The sequence below is a fragment of the Capricornis sumatraensis genome, chromosome 7 (assembly GCF_032405125.1).
Source record: "Capricornis sumatraensis isolate serow.1 chromosome 7, serow.2, whole genome shotgun sequence".
Classification (NCBI taxonomy): domain Eukaryota; kingdom Metazoa; phylum Chordata; class Mammalia; order Artiodactyla; family Bovidae; genus Capricornis; species Capricornis sumatraensis.
Window position 1 is genome coordinate 30,936,141 of NC_091075.1, and position 14,821 is coordinate 30,950,961.

The window sequence follows — 14,821 nt, forward strand, 5'->3', positions numbered from 1 at the left end:
TAATAATAAAATTGAAAGATAAATTTATGCAAGATGATAAAAATTCATTAAAAGTAAGAAATAGAAGACTATGAAATGTGTAGGTTTGAGATCCTCACAGAAACAAGTGTTAAGAAACCAGTAGTTTTCTATCTTAATTTGGGTGTGTAAATATAAAAATAACCTGGTTTTTAACTTTGTTTTATCTAAGAAATTGGCGTCATCTTTCACAACGACACTTCTAGGTATACATAGAACATTTATAAGATAAACTTTTGCACATATATACAATATATAAGGATGATCTTATTTGTTAAACATACATATTCAAACAATAATAACAAAAAAATCAAAATTATGCTAGGAGAACAATTAAAAAGTTGCACCCGATGGCTCAGCAGTAAAGAATCCGCCTGCAATGTAGGAGACACATGAGACGCTGATTCCATCTCTGGGTCGGCAAGATCCCGGGGAGGAGGAAATGGCAACTCACTTCAGTATTCTTGCCTGGGGAATCCCATGGACGTAGAAGCCTGGCTGGCTACAGTCCAAGGGGTCACAAAGAAGAGTTGTACACATGCATAAAATAATATAATGCCCGGGAGCTCAGTTGCATCCAACTTCTTCTTTGTGACCCCATGCATGGTAGCCCACCAGGGTCTGTGTCCATTGAATTCTCCAGGCAAGAATACTGACGAGAGTTGCCATTTCCTCCTCCTGGGAATCTTCCCCACCCAGGGATGGAACCAGCATCTCCTCTGTCTCCTTGCATTGGCAGGTTGATTGTTTACTACTGAGCCATCTAGATACCATATTTATACAAGGGAACACAACGGAAGTTAAGTGTCCTAGGTATTACATAAATTAAAAGGAATAAATCCATATTTAAAACTAACAAGGATAACCAACAAGGATGTACTATATAGCATATGAAACTCTGCTCAATATTATGTGGCAGTCTAGATGGGAGTGGATTTTGGAAGAGAATGGATACATGTATATGTATGGCTGAGTCCCTTCACTGTCCACCTGAAACTATCACAATGTTGTTAATAAGCTACACCATAATACAAAATAAAAATATTTTTATAAGAAAGGAATAAATAAAAAATACTAAAAGACAAAGGAAAAACAGGTTGCATAACAATGCCTGCAATATGAAAGCACTTATATAAAGCTTAAAATTATGCAAAACAACACTGCATATCATTTGCAGACACATACTACATAGTAAACATGGACAAAGTAGACCCGATTTTTAGAATGGTGATTAACACTGGGGAGGAAAGGAAAGACTAAAAATAGGAAAAGCTACAAACAAAAGCTTCAATTATGTGTGTTTTATACAATGTATAAAAAAAATCTAAAAATAATGGAGCGAAATGTTAACAATATTTGCTTTCTATATATGTGAAGCATTTCACCATGAAAAGTTTTAAAATTATGCTTAATATAATTCCATTTCAGTATAGTTTTGTAGGTAAATACTGTTTATCTTTACTTGCTATTGCTTATATAAAATGCAAAGTGAAAGTTGCTCAGTTGTGTCCAACTCTTTCTGACCCTATGAACTATACAGTCCATGGATTTCTCCAGGCCAGAATACTGGAGTGGATAGCTGTTCCCTTCTCCAGGGACCTTCCCAACCCAGGGATCGAACCCAGATCTCTGGTATTTCAGGAGAATTCTTTACCAGTTGAGCCACTAGGGAAGCCCTTATTGTTTTTATAAGAGCTTCCCTGGTGGCTGAGAGGTTAAAGCGTCTGCCTGGAATGCGGGAGACCTGGGTTTGATCCCTGGGTTGGGAAGATCCCCTGAAGAAGGAAATGGCAACCCACTCCAGTACTCTTGCCTGGAGAATCCCATGGAGGGAGGAGCCTGGTAGGCTACAGTCCATGGGGTCACGAAGAGTCAGACACAACTGAGTGACTTCACTTTACTTCCATTAGTTGACTAATGTAAATAGCAGAAAATTAAATATAATTGTTTAAATGTATTGCATTATATTCAGAGGCATATAGAAGTTGTCAGCCACCTGACATGTATAGTGAAATAAATATAAATCATCTTCAAGTTCATTTCAGTGATTATTTCTTGACTGAAAGAATGTAGGATTTTGACCAATTTTGCCCAACTAGTTAATACATTTGTCAAGAATATTTTCAAGGATGTAAAAGAAATTTGAAAAATTTATGTATAAACCCTTAGCAAATGATTTGTGTACTTGTAACTGAAAAAATATGTAACATCTTTAAACTCAAAGATCCAAAATTATATTCTTTAATTTTTTTTTCTCAAAGTGAATGGTAGAAATAGCATAATATCTGCTGTTATGAATACATTGTTCATTTAAAATAAATGTGCCTTATACCACATTTTACTAAAACATATGAAGTCCATTTAGGAAATAATTTTACTCATCAATTGTAAACATTAACTAATAGCAAGTTGTCACTTTAAAGATTGCTTTGGGACTAAAAATGTAAACAGCAGTGTAATTTCTTAAATTTATAATCACTTTTCCTGCCTCAAAGATTAATATAATGCTATGATATGTACATTTTATTAGTAGAAGAATGTTATGTATGTTCAGAAAATCATCTGTTTTTACTTTTAAGATGGGGAGGGAGGTTCAGGATGGGGAACACATGTACACCCATGGCGGACTCATGTCAATGTATGGCAAAACCGATACAATATTGTACAGTAATTAGCCTCCAATTAAAATAAATAAATTTAATTTTAATAAAAAGAAATTTATAGTAGCTACACTCCATCTTCCCACATTCAGCAGCCAGTCATAGAGATCCTATAGTTTGGTTTTGAATGCCTTAACCAAAACAAACAAAATGAGTAAAATGATTTCTAATATCTGCTTACCTCTTATACAAACCCTGAAAAATTGCTTTGAAAAGACTGATAGAAAGTATGCATCATAGGCAGGTTAAGCTCATTTAACAGACCCACTCTACTATTTGGAGAAGGCAATGGCACCCCACTCCAGTACTCTTGCCTGGAAAGTCACATGGATGGAGGAGCCTGGTAGGCTGCACTCCATGGGGTCGTGAAGAGTCGGACACAACTGAATGAGTTCCTTTCTACTATTTGGTAAAAGAACATGTTGAACTAGAACAAGTAATAACATTCTCCATCTGAATTAATTCATCAAAATTGTATTTAGATTGTCATTGCCTAGGAAATAATCTTCCTGTCGAAACAAAAACAACACAAATAAAAGAAAAAGCAAATGAAACTCAGATGGTAACTCACATTGGGTTTCCTGTAAACACACTCTGAGATAAGGAGTTGTGTACATGTTTATCTAGAGATAAATGTGTTTCCCTCATTATCAAGGGCACCCCCCTCTAAGTACAGAGCTGTGAACTGGTAACAGCTAGCAGTGACCAGTAACAGCTGGTACTGGGTCACTACAGTAACCCAGGCAAGAGAGTGAAGTGGAGTGAGGGCTTCCTAGGTGGTGCTAGTGGTAAAGAATTCACCTACCAATGCAGGAGAAGCAAGAGACGGGTTTGATCCCTGGGTTGAGAAGATCCCCTACAGTAGGAAACGACCAGATGGTAAAGAATCTGGCTGCAATGATGGAGACAGAAGTTTGATCCCTGGGTCGGAAATTTCCCCTGGAGAATCACTCCAGTATTCTTGCCTGGAAAATTCCAAGAAGAGAGGCGCCTGGTGGGCTACAGTCTATGGGGTTGCAAAGAGTCAGACACAAATGAACAGCTAATACTTGCGCCTTTTTCATTCTTAAGCGATTCACCTCAAGGGACAAGGTAGAGCAGGGAATTCTGATATACAATGCAGTTGCAAGTGAGGCCTCATCCGATTGCATGTGGAGTGCTGGCACTAGAATAGCTCTTCAGTTGCTTCAGATGAAATGAAAGACAGAGCCTTTATGTCCTTGCGGCAGCCTATGGTTGACTACAAGTCCTCCTATAGGGAGGACAGAGCCAGGGTTGCTCCTATCCTGACATCGAGGGCAACCCCCACTGAGTACAGAGCTGTGAGCTGGCTTAACTGCTGGATGGTCACTACAGTAGCCCAGACGAGAGAGTGAAGTGGAGTATATGTATTCATTACAATAGTATCCACACAACAAAGTCTGAATGGATTTTTAAATTTTTAATACACATGTGCCTACTTCTATGTATGTTGAAGATGTCTGAAATAAAACTGATATTCCTCACACAGTAGTTTTAAAAAGGTCAGAATAAAATTAGACAAGTAGCCAGCAGGAAAGGCGAGAACTAAATTATAAATATGAAGAAGCTTTTGTTGCAGCTTTACATTCAGGTTTGAAATTTGTGGCTGCCAACATAGGAAGCAAACTGAAATCATATGGCTTCTAGTCATTCTAAAAGAGAAGAGTCAGCTTTCAGGAAAAATAAGCATTTTCTTGTTTATAACCTTAGTAATAATGTATCACATGCAAAAGATATTAAATAACAATGTCTTTAATATCTGCAGAAAACGAAGAAAGTGTCATCAGTTAGATATATATTGGTAATACTGAAAACTGACAAGAGAATCAATTGCAACAAATCATTGCTAAGAAGTAAGCCCAAGTACATTGTTTTCTAGTGCGATAACTTGAACCTACCTAAAGACCATTATTGATGAGAAGCTTTTGCCTCAGCCATATTTTGCCTAGAGCTAAATAATGGTTATTTTGAAACAGACCTCTCAGGCAAGTACCTGGCACACACAAATCTATGTTGATGGTTGAAAATATACCAGATGGTCTGGCTGCAAGGTTACAATCTGTAATGGAAATTAAGGAGTTGAATTATATTCTTGCCCACTTGGAGGGTCATCCCCTGTCCACATGGAAATAAACAATAGGGGAGCAATTGGTAGGATCCATTTTAAAAGAGCTTTGAGTCTCTATCAACTGAAAACTGTTTGCTTTATCTTAAAGGCCATCTCAGCTACACTGGTGCTTCCCAGAAGTCTAACTTGAGAATTTTGAGGTAGTTTCAGTACTCTGTGGCAAAACTGTCATGACCTGTTAGTAAAATCTGTCATAGACAAGAGAGCAAGCATGCTGTTTATCTGCTCACCAGGATTTAGTCCCACGAAGATCCGCACCATGTAGCTTGGGAAGGCTCTGGCTGAGATCATTTTTGGAAGAGGTAGAATCTCAACTGGCTTCTCTAGAATATACAACTGGGTGTAGCGCTGCCTCCTTTTTTTTTGAGTTTGTGAGCTGCAAATGTACTCCTCAGGGACTCTTGATGGAATTATTTACTGTGGCTCAAGTAAAGTTAGATGATGCCAATGCAAATTTAGTTTTAGCCTAGCTGCCATGTAACTGATGGTCTCCGAGAATCACATCCAACTTGTTTGGCTACTTAAGAAGCATTCTGATTTCTGATAGTGCAATGATGTCATTTTAAAAGAAGAAAATGTCTTCCTTTCTGATTCCTAATGGCAGGAGAGTAGAAATGTGGTATCCATCAAATGATTTATTTGAAAGTGTTAAATGATCATATTCAGGTATAGGTGCATGTGTACTAGGAGGGTTAAATACAACCCCATTTTAGTCCTTTTATTATAAGTATTTTTATCTTCTCAGTGAAGACTTTTCTAAATAGCTTCTTCTCCATTTAAAATGGTAACTCCATATCTCTAGTTTACTCTGGCTTCCATATTCAGCTTCCCCACTTAATTTTTCCAAATTACACTAATCATTGTTTTCAATATGCTATAAATTTACACATTTTTTTTCTCAATTGATTTTTCTCTCCCCATGAAAATGTATGCTTAATAAGGACAGGGATTTCAGCCTACTTTGTTCACTTTTATACCCCAGAGTGTAAATGTCATGCTAGAATAGTAGCATGACATGCACTAGGCTGTCAATAAATAGCTGTTGACAAAATTAATGGATAAACCCATGAATATTATGGTGCCTGACCATTCTGAGTCTATAATTATACTGATTTATAGACTCAAAATCAGGAGACAGCAGAGATGCAGTTTCAATCCTTGGCTCAGGAAGATCCAGCGGAGGGAGGGCATGGAACCCCACTCCAGGATTCTTGACTAGAAAATCCCATGGATAGGAGGGCCTGGAGTTGCAAGAGTCGGACACTACCAAGTGACTAACTACCACACCATATTGATTTAAAGAATAAATAAGATTGAGGAGATTATGTGGAAATCATATGGCTTGGCTCCGACATACATTGTACTAATATAGAATGTGTGCATGCTAAGTTACTTCAGTCATGTCCACTTCTTTGCAACCCTATGGACTGTAGCCTACCAGGCTCTTCTGTCCATGGGATTCTTTAGGCAAGAATACAAGAGTAGGTTGTCACGCCCTCCTTCAGGGGATCTTCCCAACCTAGGAACCAAGTTTCTTATGTCTCCTGCATTGACAGGTGAGCTCTTTACCACCTGTGCCTCCTGGGAAGCACACTAATATAGAATATAAGGAGGCAAATGATAGATCAATATTCAGGAGCTTGAGAGTATTGCATTGTTAACTGCTTTTTAAAAGATAAAATAGAGTACTTGAGATCACTCATTCTATGGAATACTGCAAGTACATCTCCCTGAAGTCAATCCTGATGAATACTTCTGCTCTCCTCAAAACACTTTAGAGATGATCAAAAGCCACATTCTTGGCCTGTAATTCATTGCATTCTCCTTCCTTGACAGATTTCTCCTAGACAAATGTTATAACCTCATTTGTATTGCTACAGCCTCTTATTCTATGATCTGCTACTACATTCTGCTAAGACTATTTCCCTTCTGCCTTTTGCTACAGGTGAACTGTACTAAAATGAGAATCCCTAATGATCAAACACTATTGAAGCTCGAACTGAAGATTAGCAGGACATTGAGTTTATCCATACTCTTTCTTCTTCTGGAAGAATTTTAGAGGGAGTCCATTTGTTTGAGGAACCAGGAACAGATAAAATGGTTTCATTAGATATTGTGTTAAGCTGACCTGATTCCACAATTGTTGGTACTGCATAGTACAATTTTATGAGTTGACACATCTTGCAAAAAAGAAAAAATGCATAAGGTTCTTTGAACTAGATCACTTAAATAATAGGATATGATAAGAAATTCATTTATTCCAGAGAAGTTGACAACTGATAAAAAAAAATTACTTATCAGTTTGTTTACTGTATGATTCCAGTTCCTCTACAATGGATTATAATATCTATAAGGAACTTTATGATCTGTTTTCTTTGCTAACACATACCCAGCAACTAACACTGTGCCTAGTTGAGAGTGCTCATAAAATAACAGAGAATATACAATTAAGGCAGAGGCTTTATTTTATAGGGCAGTTAAAAATAATCTATTGTGCATTTTTCCAAGGACTGTAATAAAGGAATTTTAGTGTTTTCTCTAGGTTATTAAAATTTTCATTGGTTGTCTTCTTAGTCCAAAGCATGGCCCATGTGAGACACACAAGTGGAAATAAATTTTATGTATCAAAGATCATGGTTTTTAGTTTCCAGATGTTCCCGTGCAGGATTGTGGAGAACATACTGGTGACAGATACCTGACTTTGTTCTTAGATACGGTCATTGTAGCTGCTTTTCTTTTTTTCTTTTCATTAAGTAGCAAAAGGTAGAGAAAGGCAGTCAGATATATTCAAGTCTGTGAGACTTTATAGAGTCTGTCTGGGTCCTAATGACAGTCTCCTCTCTGGCCCTAGAATGGTTCTGGGCATGTTTAGTGTGAGGTGACATTAGGAATGCCCCTTGACAGTGACGTTCTTACTGTCATTAAAGGTAGAATATGAAAACGTACATTTATAGTCATTAGATAAATGTACTATACTTCTAAAATGAAAATTAAAATATTATCAATGAAAGTGAAAGTTGCTTAGTTGTATCCCACGCTTTGCAACCCCATGGACTATAGCCCGCCAGGCTCCTCTGTCTATGGGATTCTCCAGGCAAGAATACTGGAGTGGGTAGCCATTCTCTTCTCTAAGGAATCTTCTCAAACCAGGGTATTTCCAGCACTGTTCAAAGTAATGGGAACAGTACAACAAAACAAGCAAATATTTGAGATAACTTTTAAGTCATATGCAATGCATGTGGAAAAATGAATTATTTGTACAAAAAGCATCACATCATCATGTTTAAATGCATGTGTGGGTTGTATAAATTATAGGGCAGGTATTATTTCATACAATAAATTAACTTATATACTAAAGTTATTATATTCCTTGGGCTTCCCAGGTGGCTCAGTGGTAAAGATTTCACCTGCCAAGCAGTTTGATCCCTGGGTCAGAAATATCCCCTGGAGAAGGAAATGGCAACCCACTCCAAGTTTTGTGCCTGGGAAATCCCATGGACAGAGGAACCTGGGGGGCTACAGTCCATGTAGTCCCTAAAGTGTTGGACACAACTGAGCGACTAAACAATAACAGCAACATTATATTTCTTATGTAACTTTATTGCACATGGTGTTTCTCCAATGATATCTTTACAGATCACATTTTCAGAGGCCACTTTAATCCTCTTTAGAAATGAGATGTTATCTCTGGTGAAATGCAGCTGCTATCTTGCAGAATCATCATAGTCCAGGACAGGAAACCAAGGAGACCTTCATTGCAAATAAACATATAATTCATTCATCCTTTTATAACATTTATCTCAGTGCTGCCAAACGCAAGTGACCAAAAGAAACAGCAGTGATCTATCTACAAGATCTATAGCAAGCAGATTTGATGGCGGTAAGGAGATACCCCTCGTCCAAGGTAACGAGCAGCGGCTGTGCGTTGCTGGAGCAGCCGTGAAGAGATACCCCACGCCCAAGGTAAGAGAAACCAAAGTAAGATGGTAGGTATTGCAAGAGGGCATCAGAGGGCTGCTGCTGCTGCTGCTGAGTCACTTCAGTTGTGTCCGACTCTGTGCAACCCCATAGATGGCAGCCCACCAGGCTCCCCCATCCCTGGGATTCTCCAGGCAAGAACACTGGAGTGGGTTGCCATATCCTTCTCCAATGTGTGAAAGTGAAAAGTGAAAGTGAAGTCGCTCAGTCGCCTCCAACCCTCAGTGATCCCATGGACTGCAGCCTTCTAGGCTCCTCCGTCCATGGCAAGAGTACTGGAGTGGGCATCAGAAGGTAGACACACTGAAGCCATACTCACAGAAAACTAGTCAGTCTAATCACACTAAGACCACAGCCTTGTCTAACTCCATGAAACCAAGCCATGCCCGTGGGGCAACCCAAGACGGGAGGTCATGGTGGAGAAGTCTGACAGAATGTGGTCCACTGGAGAAGGAAATGGCAAACCACTCCAGTATTCTTGCCTTGAGAACCCCGTGAACAGTATGAAAAGGCAAAATGATAGGATACCAAAAGAACTGCCCAGGTCATCAGGTGTCCAATATGCTACTGGAGATCAGTGGAGAAATAACTCCAGAAAGAATGAAGGGATGGAGCCAAAGCAAAAACAATACCCAGTTGTGGATGTGACTGGTGATAGAAGCAAGGTCCGATGCTGTAAAAAGCAATAGTTCATAGGAACCTGGAATGTCAGGTCCATGAATCAAGGCAAATTGGAAGTGGTCAAACAAGAGATGGCAAGAGTGAACGTTGACATTCGAGGAATCAGTGAACTAAAATGGACTGGAATGGGGGAATTTAACTCAGATGACCATTATATCTACTACTGCAGGCAGGAATCCCTCAGAAGAAATGGAGTAGACATCATGGTCAATAAAAGAGTCTGAAATGCAGTACTTGGATGCAATCTCAAAAATGACAAAATGATCTTATTTCATCTCCAAGGGAAACTATTCAATATCACAGTTATCCAAGTCTATGCCCCAGCCAGTAATGCTGAAGAAGCTGAAGTTGAATGGTTTTAGGAAGACCTACAAGACCTTTTAGAACTAACACCCAAAAAACATGTCCTTTTCATTGTAGGAGACTGGGATGCAAAAGTAGGAAGTCAAGAAACACCTGGAGTAACAGGAAAATTTGGCTTGGAATGTGGGATGAAGCAGGGCAAAGGCTAATAGAGTTTTGCCAAGAAAATGCACTGGTCATAGAAAACACCCTCTTCCAACAACACAAGACAAGACTCTACACAAGGACATCACCAGATGGTCAACACCGAAATCAGATTGATTATATTCTTTGCGGCCAAAGATGGAGAAGCTCTTTACAGTCAACAAAAACAAGATCAGGAGCTGACTGTGGATCAGATCATGAACTCCTTATTACCAAATTCAGACTTAAATTGAAGAAAGTAGGGAAAACCACTAGACCATTCAGGTATGACCTAAATCAAATCCCTTATGATTATACAGTGGAAGTGAGAAATAGATTTAAGGGCCTAGATCTGACAGATAGAGTGTCTGATGAACTATGGAATGAGGTTCGTGACATTGTACGGGAGACAGGGTTCAAGACCATCCCCATGGAAAAGAAAGGCAAGAAGCAAAATGGCTGTCTGGGGAGGCCTTGCAAATAGCTGTGAAAAGAAGAGAGGAGAAAAGCAAAGGAGAAAAGGAAAGATATAAGCATCTGAACGCAGAGTTTCAGAGAATAGCAAGAAGAGATAAGAAAGCCTTCTTCAGCAACCAATGCAAAGAAACAGAGGAAAAGAACAGAATGGGAACGACCAGAGATCTCTTCAAGAAAATTAGAGATACCAAGGGAACATTTCATGCAAAGATGGGCTTGATAAAGGACAGAAATGGTATGGACCTAACAGAAGCAGAAGATATTAAGAGGAGGTGGCAAGAATACACAGAAGAACTGTACAAAAAAGATCTTCACAACCCAGATAATCATGACGGTGTGATCACTCATCTAGAGCCAGACATCCTGGAATGCGAAGTCAAGTGGGCCTTGGAAAGCATCACTACGAACAAAGCTAGTAGAGGTGATGGAATGCCAGTTGAGCTGTTTCAAATCCTGAATGATGATGCTGTGAAAGTGCTGCACTCAATATGCCAGCAAGTTTGGAAAACTCAGCAGTGGGCACAGGACTGGCAAAGGTCAGTTTTCACTACAATCCCAAAGAAAGGCAATGCCAAAGAATGTTCAAACTACCACACAATTGCACTCATCTCACATGCTAGTAAAGTAATGCTCAAAATTCTCCACGCCAGGCTTCAGCAATACGTGATCTGTGAACTTCCTGATGTTCAAGCTGGTTTTAGAAAAGGCAGAGGAATGAGCGATCAAATTGCCAACATCCGCTGGATCATGGAAAAAGCAAGAGAGTTCCAGAAAAACATCTATTTCTGCTTTATTGACTATGCCAAAGCTTTTGACTGTGTGGATCACAATAAACTGTGGAAAATTCTGAAAGAGATAGGAATACCAGACCACCTGACCTGCCTCTTGAGAAATCTGTATGGAGGTCAAGAAGCAGCAGTTAGAACTGGACATGGAACAACAGACTGGTTCCAAATAGGAAAAGGAGTACGTCAAGGCTGTATCTTCTCACCCTGCTTATTTAACTTCTATGCAGAGTACATCATGAGAAACGCTGGACTGGAAGAAACACAAGCTGGAATCAAGATTGATGGGAGAAATTTCAACAACCTCATATATGCAGATGACACCACCCTTATGGCAGAAAATGAAGAGGAACTAAAAAGCCTCTTGATGAAAGTGAAAGAGGAGAGTGAAAAATTTGGCCTAAATCTCAACAATCAGAGAATGAAGATCATGGCATCTGATCTCATCACTTCATGGGAAATAGATGGGGAAACAGTGGAAACAGTGTCAGACTTAATTTTGGGGGGCTACACAATCAATGCAGATGGTGACTGCAGCCATGAAATTAAAAGATGCTTACTCCTTGGAAGAAAAGTTATGACCAACCTAGACAGCATATTCAAAAGCAGAGACATTACTTTGCCGACTAAGGTCCGTCTAGTCAAGGCTATGGTTTTTCCAGTGGTCATGTATGGATGTGAGAGTTGGACTGTGAAGAAGGCTGAGCACCGAAGAATTGATGCTTTTGAACTGTGGTGTTGGAGAAGACTCTTGAGAGTCCCTTGGACTGCAAGGAGATCCAACCAGTCTATTCTGAAGGAAATCAGCCCTGGGATTTCTTTGGAAGGAATGATGCTAAAGCTGAAACTCCAGTACTTTGGCCACCTCATGAAAAGAGTTGACTCATTGGAAAAGACTCTGATGCTGGGAGGGATTGGGGCAAGGAGGAGAAGGGGAAGACAGAGGATGAGATGGCTGGGTGGCATCACTGACTCAGTGGACGTGAGTCTGAGTGAACTCCGGGAGATGGTGACGGACAGGGAGGCCTGGCGTGCTGTGATTCATGGGGTCGCAAAGAGTCGGACATGACTGAGCAACTTTACTGATCTGAACTGATGCCAAAACATTTAAAGTCTTAACTAGATGTGGTATTAAAAATGTCTAAAACATTATCTCTAGAAGGAATCAAAGTCTCCATAAATATGTAGTAATGCATCTAAATAAGCAAAGGAAAAAGGAGAAAAAGATAAAATACAGATAAAAGTCCATTAAACTTATCCTACTAAAGTATAAATAGTTATTGTATTAGATAGAAAACTTGCGCCTTCTCAGACTTATAAGAATACTTCTTATGAATCATTTTTTAAATGTATGAGCTACATGCAACGTTATTTTTCATGTACAGCATATGCCTTGTACAGTCTTGGCATTGGATTCTGCACAGTTTCACATGTTAGTAAATGATCATGTCAGCATCTCACATGTACAATATAAAATTCTGACTTGGCATTTACTTACATACTGACTGAAAATACAGTTGCTCACAAAATTTGATAACTTCTAAAATCAGTATTCAATAACCTTGAAATCTTTTGCGGTGGAGCTATAGGAAAAAATTGTTGAGGATATTTAAGTGCCTTTTAAATTTTTTTTAAAAGCTACTCTTTTATTTAAAGCAATAAATAGAAGTATATAGCATTCATGTATACAGGTATATGCTTATATGTAATTATTCATTCATTAGTCCCTTCAAAATATTCTGAAGCATAGAAGGGAAAAGTCATTCATACTGATGCTGGAAATTGAAGGAACTCATTTTAAATGTATAAACAGAGTTGATTTATCAAAAATTTAGCAATAGTGCATCATTTTAAAAGTACTTTATTGATTACTTACTACAGCACATATACATATCTATAAGCATATATGTGATGTCATAATCACTTTTGTATATACCACCTCATTTGATCATAGTGATAAATCTGCTTTATATTCTTGCTATATTAATTTCATATATAAAGAATCTAACTAACCAACAGAAAGGTTACACAATTAACTGGTAAACAGTTCTATATGCCAACACAAGGCTTTAGTTCTTAAGCAGTTAGATGTGGAGGGAAGATAATCAGAAAAAATATGCAAATTATTGAAAAGGAAATTAGTTTTTCCCTCAAAAATGATTTGATTAATTATTATAATTAATATCAAATGACTAAATTCGCCATTTGACATTTCCTGGAAGAGTGATGTTATACAGATTATAGATTTTAATATCTGACAGAATACACCAGAGAGCTCTGCACTGTGTCTTTGTCCCTATCTAGAACTCTGGGGTGAAGAAATCATACTGTCAGATCAAAAGCAGGGTGATGAGAGAAACTATAGGGATCCTTTCATACAATGTGAGTCAAAATTCCAAAGGCTAGAGAAGGTATCTCACTGAAGACAACAAGCCAATTTTAAGATAAATCATTTAAAAAGAACCTCATTTTCCAAGCAGCTCCTTTCCAGAGAGACTCATTTTCGAAATCATTACAGGAAAATCTCCAACTTATTTGCAAAAAATAAACCCTTGTGTGTCATCTACCCATGTATTACCATTATTTTCTTGATTAGATGATATGCCTTAAATAATCCCCTCTCACAATAAAGAATTCATCTTTTTGTATATTATAAACTTTCCATGGTAAATTAAAATTATTATAGCTATTAAGCCCTTCAAAGTGTTATGCAAATTCTCCTTCAACTATAACTGTATTTCACACAGTTAGGAGCAATGAAAGATAGGATAGTTTTATTTTAAGGAAAGAACATATCATTTTTTTTTACAGATAAATTGTATTCAAGGTTATCAGAATTATAGTGAGCACTCAATAGGGCTGTTCAGTTGGCATTATTGCAAACTAACAATATTCATGAGTGTCAGCTATACTAATTAATTTCACTCTAATGCTGTGAAAAAGCACACAAGTGAGCCTTTGTTCCCAACCAGTACTTGTCTCTGACTTTTAATATAATAACATACACGGCAAACCTTTAGATTTTCCATCTGAAGTGACCAGATGTTCAAATGAATATGTTTTACTATTTTTAGGACTATGAAATGTGCTTTTCTCCCATCTGAAATGTCATTATGATATGTATTACTCTTTCTTGATATTTAGCTGTAGGACCACTTATCTAAAAATTGATTTGTGATCTTTGGATAACAATTCAGAGTACATATTATTTCTTCAGGTGCTATTGAAATATAAAATAGCTTCTGTGAATAAACCTCTATTTACATATTTATTCTTTTATATCCTCCTATCTCTGTCCCTGGTAAGTTTATTTACAAAAGTATGTGTTTTTATCCTGAAGTATTCCATTTTATTTTTATTTCTCTTTTACCTAATTCCAACAAATTCATTTTGCATTTGTTCTTGGGGTCACCATTCAAAGGAAGATTCTCGCACACAGTAGTTCTGCTTTTATGGTAAAGCCTAGTCAAAATGTTGGCTATGCATTGCAATTAAAAAGCTTCCACCTAGAAATGGGGACCTTCAGTTCTCCCAGTAAATATTTCAAAGCACTAAAAATAAATAAGAATATTATTTTAGATTTAAAA